General features: G+C 42.6%; 1 protein-coding gene across 6 annotated transcripts in view; it reads right to left on the reverse strand.

Moving 5' to 3' along the window:
* ITPR1 (inositol 1,4,5-trisphosphate receptor type 1) overlaps positions 1-2,981 on the reverse strand; it is a 329,757-nt gene extending 326,776 nt beyond the window's left edge. For all 6 annotated transcript variants that reach the window (XM_040492113.1, XM_040492112.1, XM_040492110.1 and 3 more), the window contains exons 1-2: positions 2,853-2,981; positions 1,991-2,061 (exon numbers count right to left, since the gene is read on the reverse strand). The gene's annotated coding sequence lies outside the window, so the exon portion shown is untranslated. The remainder of the gene's footprint in view (positions 1-1,990; positions 2,062-2,852) is intronic.
* Positions 2,982-14,833: the final 11,852 nt, after the last annotated feature.

A 14,833-nucleotide genomic window follows, 5' to 3' on the forward strand; every position in this document is an offset into this window, starting at 1 on the left:
CAAACCAAACTGAAGAGTATATGAAAACATACCGATACTTCACAGTTTAGACTCACCGCAATTTAAACTACTGAATTATTCAGACTGAGAAATTCTGATTCTTTTATTAACCTGCACAGATGCCTTGATGTAGATGATCAAGATGGATTTCAGTTATGAGATGAACCTAAGGCTGAACAGTGTTCCTCATGGTTTGAGTTCTTTTACTCTCCCCATTCAGCTTTCAGCACACAGCTCTCTAAAACACAGTCAGGGAGGGGCGCCTGGGTGGCGCAGTCGGTTAAGCGTCCGACTTCAGCCAGGTCACGATCTCGCGGTCCGTGAGTTCGAGCCCCGTGTCGGGCTCTGGGCTGATGGCTCAGAGCCTGGAGCCTGTTTCTGATTCTGTGTCTCCCTCTCTCTCTGCCCCCTCCCCCGTTCATGCTCTGTCTCTCTCTGTCCCAAAAAAATAAATAAACGTTAAAAAAAAAATTTTTTTTTAAAAATAAAACACAGTCAGGGTAACATCTAACACCTCCTCAAATAGCCACACTCTTATCCCTACAGCTACATCGTTTCCTTCTTAAATCAATGTATTACTATTCACTCGTCACTGCTGGGACACAAGAGTTATTTCATCACCAGAAATAAGCACCATTTTTCCAGCTTTTCCCTCACCTCTCCCACCCAACTTAAATGCATTTGTCGGACACAGTGCAGTTCCAAAACCTGGAGTTCTATCTTGCCTCTACTGTGTACTAGCTACTGGGCAAGTGTTTTCACTCTCTACACCTCCACTTCTTCACCTGTTGCTGACTTAGAGTTTCTGTGATATATGGCTCTAGATCTGGCTTACAAGTACTTAATGTGTCCGTGCTATTTTTAGCAACAAGTTGGAGAAGAGTCTGTGAATCAGTTTCTCCTTGTCAAGAGCTTGCTCAAAAGAGAGGAACTTAACCCATTCCCTGGACTTTTGAGTGCCCAGGTAGCCATGAAGGTCTACACAACTCCAAGAAGGAACTACAGCCCACACATCCCAATGTTTCCCACTCCACCAGCCCTCCTAAGGATCTTATCAACAGGAAACAAAAGCACTATACTACTATAATGAAGTGTCTGCCTTTTATTTTCTAATTTCAAAAACCCAAAGATTGTAGCCCAGGGAACAGCTAAATATTTAGAAGGTTAAAAAAGTTGCTGAGACCCAGACCTCCACCCGTTTACCCTGTTCCTCACCATTTTGGAAGAAAAAACTTGTGATGGCCAAATCTGCAGCAATGGGCTGTACATGCAGCTGTTAAAACCTCCCTTTCTTAAAGAGCAGTATGACCATGGGGAGGAGGGGGGAAGAGCTGCTGGTCTTCACAGAAAAATGCTGCCTTCAACTCATATCCCACAATAAGCACCTAAACAAGAGGGACTCATCAGATTCCTTAACATTCAGGTGGCTTCAAGTCAAGGACTGGATACTACTCTTTCATGCTTCAAGAACTAACTTCCCTTTTTAAAGTACTAATTCTTTCAAACTGCCAGCAACCACTTTCATTTCTTGCAATCCAACCTACTCTGATTAAACACATGTTACAGTAAGAAAAAAGTGACTATTTTTGAAAGACAGAGGCAGTTAATTTTTGCTTACATATCTTGGCAGATGAAATGTACTGCCTCCTTCAGAATTTAAATCATCAGCACGCTGCCAGGCAAGTTCAATTCTCAGCCACCAATGGGCATTCCTTTTATTGCTCCATTTAATGGCTTTTCCCCCCTCCTCTCATAAACTTTCAGGCTGCTTTAAGTCTGAGCCTTGGCCAAAAGTGCTAGGCAGAACTGCCCCCTGTATCTCAAATGCTCTCTAAAGCTGTCACCAAAGGCAGTGACAAATTTTGGACACTAAGCCATGGAGTTTCCATTTCTTTCCTACTCCTATCCCCATGGCTCTTTAGAAGAGGACAGAAAATACACTTCGAACAAAAATTCATTATTGACTACAGCACTCAGGCTTCACACTCACCTGACCGAGGTCAGGCACTCTGTTGCCCAAACACGCCAGCTGTGCGAATCCTGCTCCTCTGTAGTCAGCTCCTAAGTATTAAGAAAGAAACTGAGTGTAAGACCACGAAGGCCGGCCCCCAACAGAAATGCTTCGAATTGCAAGCTTCCATCTTCTTTAACCTCCTTCCTGGAGAGACCCACCTCTTCCCCAAACAAGACACGAAGATTCTAGGTAACTCCGCTTACTTATTTCCAGTATGTAACTGACAAGTGAGACTAGGCACGCAAAAACTTCGAACGTGCTGGGGAAGCTGGAACTAAAGGAAGTGTTTGGCAGATCCCAAAGCACTTGTTTCCCAGAGCCTAGGCCAAGTATCCGAAGCCCGCATCCTCATTGGGCGTGAGCTTCGTCCCCATTTCATCCCTCAGCGCTCCCCGGTTTTCTTCCGTTTTTTTTAAAACCCTCCCCACTGAGGCCCCCACATGCATTTTTCTCCCAACCAAACAGGTCGAGGGAGGGCTACATTTTTTAAAAGATTATTTCTTTGATTGGACTCACATATGACACCCCCCCAACACCCGCCACCCCCCCCCAAAAAAAAAAAAAAAACTATTTCCTGCAGCTGCTGCAACAGTATCCAATTTGGGGGAATGCCATTCCGGTCCAGAATGGGTAGCCCTCGAGGCCAGTCGCTCGAATAGAGATTTTTTTTTTCAGCCTAAAATGAACACCCCAAAGATGCCCTCAGTAAAAGAACCCCCAAACGTATGCAAGTGCATGCAAATCCACCAAGAACTGCAAGAGCGGGGCAAAAACTTCTGCGCCCGGGGTGGGGGACAGTACCAACTCCCCGCGCCCTCTGCCCGGCCCCAGCCGCTACCTTGGTGCCCGGGAGCCACGCCGGGCTGGGGGAGCAGGGCGAGGAGAGGGGTTAGCAGCCGCTGGGTAATCCCATGTCCGCGAACAGGGAGTTCGTTCCGTTAGGATGGAAACGGAACACCCACACCTCCTCTCGGCGTGCGCTTTCTCTCTCTCCACCCTCTGCCTCCTCCTCCTCCTCCACCACCACCTCCTCCTCCTCTCCTCCCACCCCAGCGAGCTTGAGGAAACGCTTCAGCAGCACATCCACATGGTTACTGCACATCGAAGCGGCTCCTGGCAGCTTATATAGGCCGGGAAGCTCCCTGGGCAATGTAGTCCAAGTCCGAGGTCGTGGCGGCGCCTGGGGCTGCGGGGAAGGACTACGAGTCCCAGAATCCCTTGGGCTCCGGGCTGGGCTCTGAATAGAAGCGCGCGGGGACTGGGAGGGGCGTCCTGCGGGGCGTCCGGGCTTCGAATCCTCCTCTTACCAGAGAGCTGGCCGGGTCTGGAGCCCGAGACCCAAAGCAACCCCTGGGGGGCGCCCCCAACCCTTGGGGATGCTCCTCCTCCGGCTGCCCCCTTTCCTTTGAATCCAGGTATCTCTGGGTGAGGGGGGTGCGGGCAGGAGCTCGGATTTCTGCTTTGGGAAGTTTTTACAAGCTGTTACGCACCCTCCCCACCCCCCCGCGCCTTGAGTCCCTGAGCCAAGAATTTCAGAAATCCAGGGCACAAAAAAGCCAGTATTTGCGGTCAAGGATTAAAGGCGCGAGGTTGTCTTTATTTAATCTGCTCCATCCTGCTCGGGTTTGCATAGAAAACGAACTCTGGCAGGGATGATCTACGCAGGAGGGGACATAGGCAAGTAGCTCGAGAGACCCCGAGCCGCGTGTGTTCTTCCTCGCCCCACAGGAGATGAAGAAACGCTAGCCTCTCCGGTGCACAAAAATAAAGGAGCCGAGTTGTGACTCGCCGGCGCGGAGATTGGGAGGCAGAAAGTAAATACAAACCGCGACCTAGGTCCTGACCCTTGCTTCAAGCAGCCCCTCTGCTCCCCGGAGCTGTAAATGCTTAAGTAAATAAACCGCAAGCCAGAAAAATTAGGGCTTCGGAGACAGCTGCTGGCACGATGTTGCGCGTTCAGGCGGGGCGCCCTCCGGCAGCCCCCGATAACGGCGGCTGGGATGAGATGAGTTGCTGCCCCCTGCTAAAATGTGCCTGGGCTCTTGGGCTGCATGCTGTTTGGCTTTTGGAAGGAGGGCAAGGGCTAAGCAAAGAGGCAAAGTCAGTCGGCTGCTCTCCCTTCCTGAGATGATAGGCATTCCTTACACAAACGTTTCCTGAATGTCTACTGGGTGCCAGGCACTGTGCCAGGCGCTGGGGCATAGTGGTAAGCCTAAACACACCACAGCATCCCAGATAAGCACTGCCTGCCGTCCCACATGGTGGCTATAACAACAATAGTAATAATAATAGTTTGAGAGGCAGATTTTACCGAACCCAGACCACATGCACTTTTCATGCATCATGCTATTGAGTTTTAACAACCATGGGCATATTATCTCTATTTGATAGATGGAGGCCTAAAGGCTCAGAGAAATCAGGTAATTTCCCAAGATGACACCGTATATTAAGTAGTGCAGCCTGGATTCCAATTCCAGCCTTAGTTCTTGTACTAAGTCCTTGTCTTTGGGGAAATCCATCACCACTGCCTTAAATGGCCTCCTTCCCCATTTTAGGAGCAGCCTCTGAGCCTTTGGGCAAGTTATGTTCATCTCTTTGCCCCAGTTTTGCGATCTTGGAGAAAGTCATTAGAACTTTGCCAACTTTGTATCAGGATTGCTTGACAGAATTAACGGTCTTATGAAACTTGAGGAACAAATTAGGGGAGCACCAGAACTAACAATTATTATTCATAAAATAATGCCAAAACTAATAATAATTACTGACATTTATTGAGTACATGGCATGTGCCAGGCATTATTCTAAGCTCTTTGTGTACATTTTCTCATCAAATCCTATTAACAATTGTTTTTTATTTATGGGCAAACTGAGGCACAGAGAATTTAAGCAAAGTCCTCCAAATCACATAGGTGATGGGCTGTCTGACTCCAGAACCCTAGACATTAACTACTATCCTCCGCAGCCTCCCCAATGAAAACATATGCATTCAAGGCATCTGCTCATATAAGCATTTAATACCAGCCCAGGAATGGGCAATGCTCAGAGCAGACAAAGTTTATGTTCATTGTATTTACTCTTGCCTCTCCTCCCTTTCAGCAGTAGCCCTTTGTTACTGGGCACTAGAGCGTCATGTTTAATGCCTGAAGCTAGCACTCCCTATCATCAAGAAATACCCGCATCTTGTCACGACAAAAAGGTCCACACCTTTCCCATCTGTCCCCTTTCTTCTTTTCCCCTATGAAAACAATTTGTTCTGTTTCTAAAGGGGTTTTGGCTCTACTTTTTCAAACAAATTCAATGAATCACTCATTAGTATTAAAACTGGTAAATGCTAAAGGGTAATTATTTCAGGTGCTTCTAACAGAAACAATGGAATTTTTTTAAGCTTATTTACCTATTTTGAGAGAGACCGAGACAGCACAGATGGGGGAGGAGCAGAGAGAGAGAGAGAGAGAGAGAGAGAGAATCCCAAGCAGGCTTCACACTGCCGGTGCAGAGCCTGACACAGGGCTTGCACTCACGAAACTGCAAGATCATGACCAGAGCCGAAATCAAGAGTTGGACGCTCAACTGACTGAGCCACCCAGTCACTCCAGAAACAGTGGAATTTTAATGTGGGTTTTCTAAAGAAAATGTGGTCTTGTTTGAGAGCCAGTTACATGGACACTTGACCCTTAACTGCTTTATCCAGTCTTCCCTCCTAGACCACAACTTTCACTGAAGACAGGGATCCTATTTTATTCGTACTTGTATTCCCTCCTCCCCTACCCAGCAGGCCTAGTTCTCTGCACATTTTAGTAGATATGTACAAAAAAAAAGTTTGTAAGCAAAAGGATTGTAATAGAATGTGTGTCAGGCATATGGTAGAATAGATGAACATATTTTTTGAGCACACAAACCATGGAACCCACTCCTACCATACACTGTTTCTTCCACCTGTCTGTGTATGGTCCTATTCAAAAGTTTGCAACTGTCATCAGGTTCTCGAAGCTACTGGGTCACTAGAAAGTAGTTTTGATAAATATGCTATGATGCTAATAGGTTCTCTACAATGCTGTATGATGGATGATGAAATATGTCATAATAAAGGGGCAACTGCTCAATTCATTCTCTATTATGAATAGAAGGAAGGAGACTTCTTTGTCTTAACAGTTTTTTTTTTCTGGAAGAATTTCCCAGAACTGTGCTTCCAAATCCAGTAGCCACTAGCCATTTAGACACTTAAGATATGGCTAGTTCTAACAGAGATGTGAAGTAGATATAAAATACAGGTCAAATTTCAAAGACTTAGTACAAAAAAAAAACAAAAACAAAATACCTCAATAGTTTTTATATTGATCACATACCAAAATGTTAACATTTTGGTTGGATTGGGTTAAATAAAATAGGTAATTAAATTTAATTCTGCCTTCTTTTTACTTCTTTAATGTGCTACTATGATATTAAAATTTTCATATGTGACTAATATTATATACTATTTGACAGTGCTGGTTCGGAAAACCAAGAATCGAATTGTTAAGACCCAGTTCAAGATGACAACCAGCCCTGAAATTGCCATTTATGACTTTGCCCTTGAAATGCCCATGCAGGGAAGTAGGAGGGCTTTGCAGAGTCAGGATAGTATCATAGACTGAGCAGAAGCCTGAAGAACATCCAAAACTAGCACACCAGCCTACCCCCAGGGAAACCCTACAAATAGAAACAGGTTTCATCAGCAGTGTATAGCTAAAAACCGCAACTGAGTGAATCTTCCTAGAAGCCCACCTTCAAATGCCACCCTGATTAACACAGTAAAATGCACTGGAGAATGCAAGGATCAGAAAAAATGGGTTTGACATTCAGCTGCACCCTTAATATCCATGTAACCGTGGCCAGTCACCTAACCTTGCGGAGAATCCGTTTTTTGGTAGTGAAGCCGGTAGTCTTTGCCCAGCCAGCTTCACTGTATCAAATGTGTCACTAGACATGAAAAGGCTTTGTAAGCTCACCCAAGCCATACCAAAGTAAGAGGATGTTATCAACAAGCTTGGAGAAAATGTTGATGTGTCACAATGTAATACTCAACTCCACACCAAACTTTTGATTATTGGGGCAATGCTAGTCCAGCTTTTCTCCCATGCAAAAGATTTTAATTGCCCATAAGTGCCCCCAATAAGCCTTAAGTACTTTAATTATCTCTTCTCCAAATCATTATTAAATGGCAAGACAGAATGACCCTGAAGTCAGAGAATTCAATCTATTTTTTGGCACCGATGTATTACTTATATGTGCAATCAAACATGAGAACTATCAGTGAAGAGAAAAAGCTACTAGTCAGTCCTCCAACTAGTCTATCTCGGTCATTGTTAACTTTTGTGGTGAAGGGATGGTGCTTTCTTTGAGAATCTTATAAAAGTCATGGACATTTGCTCCAGCATGACACAGATTCTCACAATTTTAGCACCAGTTCTTAGAATTTCTGGTACCAATGGCCACCCCCCACCGCCAAACTCATTCATAGATACCCCTGGCAACTAGACTATCTTTCAGCTCCATCTTTGTGTGATATTGTCTCTCCAAGCAGATAAACTTTTTGAAGACAGAGATCAAGTCCTATATTTGTGTACCCTTTGCAGCATCTAGCTAAGCTCTGTATACAGAATAGGTGCACAGCATTTACTGGCTTAATCCATTTTTGTAACCGTAAGAGTAGCCAGAAGAAATCACCCACAGGCACATGGCAGCCCTAGATGAGACAGAAAAGTGTAGGCGGCGCCTGGGTGGCTCAGTCAATTTAACATCTGACTTTGGCTCATGAGTTTGTGAGTTCAAGCCCCACATGGGGCTCTCTGCTGTCAGTGCAGAGCCTGCTTTGGATCCTCTGTCCCCCTCTCTCTGCACCTACCCCCCTTTCTCAAAATAAATAAACATTTAAAAAAAGTTAAAAAGAAGAAAAGAAAAGTGCAGCTGGTGTTTGGACACGAGCAGGAGAGAGAACAATTTGGCATGGAGCTAGGAAAATGAGACATTTTTCCCAGGCCCAGGCATCCTGTGAGGCTAAAAGAAGGCATGAACAGGGAGACGTCCTGTATTTGTTGTCCTGTCTGGAGTTTAGAAGAGACTGCTAGTCCGTAAACTTGCAAAAGGAAGGGAACATTGGCAAATTGTCAATGATTTAAGGTCTGGGAGGCAGCATCATGGCTACAGAAGAATGCAGAAGTTGAGGAGTTACTACCACTTTATCGCATTTAGAATTGACAGCTATAGCATCTCTGATAATTGCTGCCAACATTGTCTCCCACCGTGTAAGCAAATGAAGAGGACTATTACTGTCTACCACATTATCTTCCTGAGACACATGCAGAACCAGGAGTTTATTATCAACTCAGATCATTTCCCCCATCTCCTGCTTCCCATCTGCAAGGCTATCATCCTGAATCGCTCTAGTAGCCAAGTTAGATCTGGGGAAGAAATTTGGGTAAAGGCCTTCATATCTTATCCTAGTGTTTGAACTAAAGGAAATATGTTTATCAAACGAAAAACAAAAAAACTCTTCTCTACAGGGGAATTCATCCAATACATGTAGAAGAAAAATATAAAATTAGAAAATCACCATTTTGCAACTTACAGTGCAATAATTTACTTAGATATCAGTAGATGCCAAACCTCCTGAGCAAAAGGTAATGGAGACAAAGATATTCATATAGCCCTAAAAAAATCACCCCCATGGACTACCCACTAATTATGAGGTGGAAAATGGAACTTTATAATGAAGAAATATGGCAACCACCACACCCAAGTGATCAAATTTATCATCAACAATACTGGCACAACCAGACACTATTTGCCTCCTGGAATGACTCGATAACAAATATACAACACCACATAGAAATGTTTTTGCCAAAGATGTCTGAGGATACAATCAGACCCAGAATATGGAGCACCTGAACTCTTCAAATAAATCAGTGTCATGAAAACAAAAAATAGATTTAAAAGACAAACACATAGCATTACCAGCTAAATGAAACATATGACCCATGATTGGTTCCTGGATAGAAAGAAACAAAAAATAAATCTATAGAAGACATTTCTCAGCAACTAAAAAATTTGAATCTAGACTATGTATTAAAGGAAAGTATGGAATGATTAATTACGGGGGTGTGATAATAATACTGTGGTTATATAGCAGAATGTCTTTGTGCTTAGGAGATGTAACCTAAAGTATTTACTTATTTATTTATTTGCTTATTTAAAGCTTATTTCTTTATTTTGAGAGAGAGAGAGAGAGAGAGAGAATCCCAAGCAGGTTCAGTGCTGTCAGTGCAGAGCCTGATGCAGGGCTGGATCTCACAAACCGTGAGATCATGACCTGAGCCGAGATCAAGAGTCAGGTGCTCAACAGACAGCCACCCAGGCACCCCTGTGTCCTAAAGTATCTAGAAATGGGATCTCATGGTGTCTAAAGCCCACTCTCAAAAAAACATGTATCTTCTGAATCTGAAAACAATCATATGTTTATGTATTTAGACTTGTCAACATTATTCAAAAAAAACTAAAATCTTGACACATTTATAGATATTTCTATGACTGTTTTTGTGATCATTTCACAGTTATGCTGGAAAATTATTTTATCTTTAAAGACTATAGTTAACAGCAATAAATTATTTTAAAATCTACATTTAATTTTTTAGATAAATTACAAAACAAGCTAGTAGTTATAGCTAGGCAAGTTTTCTGTCAACAGTCTCTCAAGTTGTGAGTAATTCCACTTGTTGCAACATATCCTTCCTAGCATCTAAGTCAACCAGAAAAGCAAAGGGAATTAAGTATGAGAAAGGGGAAGTGGAAAACTTGAATTTTTACAGGCTTCAATTTTGCCTTCTCCTGGGAGAGTTATTTGATGATCGGTAGACCTACTCACTAAAGCAGGCACACTGCATTCAGTTACTAATAGGATCTCAAAGTTCTATCTTCACTTCTTGTGCTATCTCGGTGTATCCAGACTCAATCAAGTTAACAGTTTCCTTTTTTCCCACTTAGTTTTGTTCCCAGATTTTAAGTAGTATTTGCCTTTAATTGTAGTTTTAGGATATGGTTAACCTGTCTCATGAGTTCACACCCAGATGGTGTGAATTGAGGTTCATTCTTCATGAAACAGATAAGGCAGGGTCATCCCAGTGAAGTGGGACTGGATGGGTCAGGGGTCGAGTGGAGGGATCCACACAGGAACATTTTATTGATTGCTTAAGTGCCTGGCTGTCAGTATTAAGCTGGTATTTAATGGGTACCTCTGGGGTCTACTAGGTGCTGTGCTGGGCATGGGGAGGGTAGAAAAGACAGAATACAGTACACCGTGCTTTTGCTGTCTGCCTTTTTCTTAATCATGACCTTCCTTCGAAAGGAATTTCAAATGTGGTGTTGGTCACAAACAGGAAAACTGTCTTCTTTTTAATCATAAGTTTTTGTCCTCAGCTGGCCATTAATTCTATTTCCTGAAAGGTTTCTTCTTTCCAGTAATATTTTGCAGACCTAGCAGCTGTGACTAGGAAATCACCTAGATGCTGTCCAGGGCCTCTGGCCTTCCTTATTACTTAATCACCATCCAGGCACCTGTCTGTTTACATTGGAAATTTTCTCCATTAGAGGTACACATTATCAAGATGATCTTCTGTCAGGGCGCCTGGGTAGCTCAGTTGGTTGGGTGTCTGACTTCGGCTCAGGTCATGATCTCAGGTCATGAGCTCATGGGTTTGAGCCCTGCGTCGGGCTCTGTGCTGACAGCTCAGAGCCTAGACCCTGCTTGGGATTCTGTGTCTCCCTCTCTCTCTCTGTCTCCCCTGCTCGTGCACCCCCCCCTCAGAAATAAACATTAAAAAAATTAAAAAAAAAAGATGATCCTTTGTCACTGAAATACTTATAATGAACATAGTACAGCAAGTAAAGGACGAAATAATGTCTCCTAAGTAGTTCTTCTACTCTGCTCCCTCTCAAAAAAAGTCCTTTTATTTACATTGATAACTATGCTACTTGTTAGAAGGAAAAGGAGGAGGAAGCACAAAGTGCATCACTCAGCACCTCAAATACCTTGAGAAACAGATGAAATCAGCAAGCCTTGAAGCAAATGAGCCATTTTGTAAAGATTAGTATTCATGAGGAAGAAAATTAAACATATAGCATTCTTATCATCAGAAATAAGTAAGGATATTTAGGGGCACCTGGGTGGCTCACTCAGTTAAGTGTCTGACTCTTGATTTTCGCTCAGGTCATGATGTCACATTCGTGAGTTCAAGTCCTGCATCGGGCTCTGTGCTGACGATGCAAAGCCTGCTTGGGATGCTCTCTCTCCTTCTCTCTGCTCCTCCCCTGCTCATGCACTCTCTCCCTCTCTCAACAATAAGTAAATAAACAAACAAACAAACTTTAAAAAAAAAAAAGAAATAAGTAAGGATATTTAAAAGAGCAAGAGGGGCACCTGGGTAGCTCAGTCGATTAACCGTCTGACTTTGACTTAGCTCACGATCTCCGTGTTTCGTGAGTTTGAGCCCCTTGTCGGGCTGTGTGCTGACAGCTCAGAGCCTGGAGCCTGCTTTGGATTCTGTGTCTCCCTCTCTCTGCCCCTCCCCCGTTCATGCTTCTCTCTCTCTCTCTCTCACTCTCAAAAATAAACATTAAAAAAATTTTAAGAGAAAGATTATTTCTGAAAGAATCTCACTCATAAGAAAAACAAAGCCTTTATTTCTAAGTTTCTGAATATACTGTTTTGAACCTGAATTTTAAAAAAAAATTGTAATAAAGCTCAGTGAAAATGTTTACACATAATAACAAGTGAATAGATCCAGTTTTTTCAAAAAATTAATCAGGTAAGAATGTACTCAGTATTTTTAACTTGTGCATTATTGAATGATCATTTGACCTTCAGAAAAAGCAAAATGTTTAAGTTTGTCTGGTTTTAGAAAAGTTCACTTGGTTTAGAAAGTAGGGTGAAAAGCTGCTATTAGAGAAGTCTTTGTATGATGTCTGTTGCCCTCGCTTTAAAAAAAAAAAGAATGTACATTCTGACCCCAAATCAGTATTAGAAATTAGGTTCTGAGATTAAATTAGCCTTTATGTCTCTTACACTTAACTTGCTTTCAAAACACTATCACAAGGGAAGAGACATCAATATAGAAAAGAAAAGGGGAAAAAAGACTTTTTATAATGCTAACCTATTTTGGAACAATGTTTTACAGCAATAGAGTGGCACTTGATGATATGCCAATCCATATGCAAAGCAAAGGAAGAAGAAAAACACTTTCATGCATTTCATGGCATAATTTTTAATCGGCAAGTAATTAAATTTTGATTAATTGTAGCCATTAAATTATGAATCCTGTTTTGTGTCACCATCTCATTTGAAATGTAGTAGAAGTGAAACATCTTGGGGAAATGAGGAAACAGTAGAATTCACCTTGAAACTCTATTTTAGGGGAAAAGAAATAATGGATTTATATCATTGCTCATAGAGAATAAACCTATATAGGAAGTATAAAAAACGTTTTGCTCATATTATAGGACACCCTATTAGAGACACGTATTTGGCAAATTTTGGCATCTGTAAAGCACATGATAGCAGAAAGAGTTGGCAGATTTGGGTAGAATTTATAATGCATGCCTGGATTTCCAAAGCTACATTCTTTGATTTTGTGGGTCCCCCCATTCCTCCCACAGTGCCTGACACATGGTGGAGGCTCAAAAGGTATTTATAACATGTGTAGTCAATATATTCCTTAGACATAGGTCCAAGATATGAATAGGATATTGGTCTCCAAGTGTCACTTTAAGTGATAATGGAGATCCCTAAAGTATTATAAACAAACTAGATGGGCCAGGTTAATTAATATTCATCCATGGATTCTAAGAAAAGTATGTTAGTATAAAATTTTTTACTGAATTGAGATATAGATACTACTAACTGGTAAGTGATCTGTATTCTAGGCAAGCCAGACTTCAAAAGCTGACCATGCCTGCCAGTAGAATGAAGTGAAAATACTTGGACTTTCCAATTCCTGGGTATCTGCCTACCCAACAGAAATGAAAACATAGATTCATAGAAAAACCCTGTACAAGGGGTGCCTGGGGGGCTCAGTTGGTTAAGCGACCGACCTCAGCTCAGGTCATGATCTCACGGCTTGTGAGTTCAAGTCCCACATTGGGTTCTGTGCTGACAGCTCAGAGCCTGGAGCCTGCTTCAGATTCTGTGTCTCTTCTTCTCTTTACCCCTCCCCTGCTCACACTCTGTATCTCTCTCTCAATAATAAATAAATGTTGAAATTTATTTTTTTTAAAACCCTGCACTAAACGTTCACAGCAACATTAATGGTAATAGGCAAAAAGGGGAAACAACCCAAATGTCCATCAGCCATAGAAACTATATGTAGATATATCTATACACTAAATATCTATATCAATAACTAATATCTAATGTGGATATATCTATATCTAATATAGAATATTGGGGCGCCTGGGTGGCGCAATCGGTTAAGCGTCCGACTTCAGCCAGGTCACGATCTCGCGGTCTGTGAGTTTGAGCCCCACGTCAGAGTCTGGGCTGATGGCTCAGAGCCTGGAGCTTGTTTCCGATTCTGTGTCTTCCTCTCTCTCTGCCCCTCCCCCGTTCATGCTCTGTCTCTCTCTGTCCCAAAAATAAATAAACGTTGAAAAAAAAATAAAAAAAAAAAAAAGAATATCTATATAATGGAATATTATTCAGCCAGAAAAATGAATGAACTGACACATGATATAACATGGAAGACCCTTGAAAACATCATGCTAAGTCACAAAAGGCTACATATATTATGTAATTCCCTTCATGTGAAATGTCCAGAATAGACAAAGCTACAGAGACAGAAAGTAAATCAGCGTTGGTCTAGGGCTGGTGGGGAATGGGGGTGACTACTAAGAGGTGTGGGATTTCTTGTGGAGGTGGTGAAATGTTCCAAAATCAACTGTGAAGATGATTGCACATCTCTGTGGTTATGCAAAAACAAACAAAAACACATAGAATTGTACACTTTAAATAGATGAATTGTATGTTATATAAGCTGTTTCTCAATAAAGCTGTCATAAGAGAAAATGCAAAAGTGGGTTTGGATCCTACGACCTGTTGTTCACTAATTTAGGTAGATTACTTAGCTCAAAATGGGCCGATATACTGTTTACCTGGCAGGGTTGTTGCTATAATGATTAAGTAAGATAATCCTGCTGAAAAGCCTCAACTAGAACAAGCATGTAAGTGGTAGTTATTCTCAATTATTATAGTGCATTGGTCCAACCACAGCAACTTCTGCTGTATTTCAAACCATTTAGGGTGTGTTCCAGGCCCCATAGCTTCATGTTAAAGGTGAGCATGGCCAGTCAAATTACCGCTGTTTAGATTTAAATGGAGAAACAGAGAGGGGCGCCTGGGTGGCTCTGTTGATTAAGCGTTTGACTTCAGCTCCGGTCATGACCTCATGGTTTGTGAGTTTGAGCCCCATGTTGGGCTCTGTGCTGACAGCTCAGAGCCTGGAGCCTACATCAATTCTCCCTCTCTTCCTGCTTCTCCCCCGCTTATGCTCTGTCTCTCTCTGTCTCTCTCAAAAATAAATATTTAAAAAATAAATAAATAAATGGAGGGGTGCCTGGGTGGCTCAGTGGGTTAAGCGTCCAACTTCGGTTAAGGTCATGATCTCGCAGTTCGTGAGGTCAAGCCCCTCGTCGGACGCTGTGCTGACAGCTCAGAGCCTGGAGCCTGCTTCAGATTCTGTGTCTCCCTCTCTCTCTGCCCCCACTTCACACACTCTCTCTCTCCCTCTCTCTAAA

Source organism: Herpailurus yagouaroundi, unplaced genomic scaffold (assembly GCF_014898765.1).
Source record: "Herpailurus yagouaroundi ecotype Mexico unplaced genomic scaffold, PumYag 183, whole genome shotgun sequence".
In the NCBI taxonomy this organism is placed as follows: domain Eukaryota; kingdom Metazoa; phylum Chordata; class Mammalia; order Carnivora; family Felidae; genus Herpailurus; species Herpailurus yagouaroundi.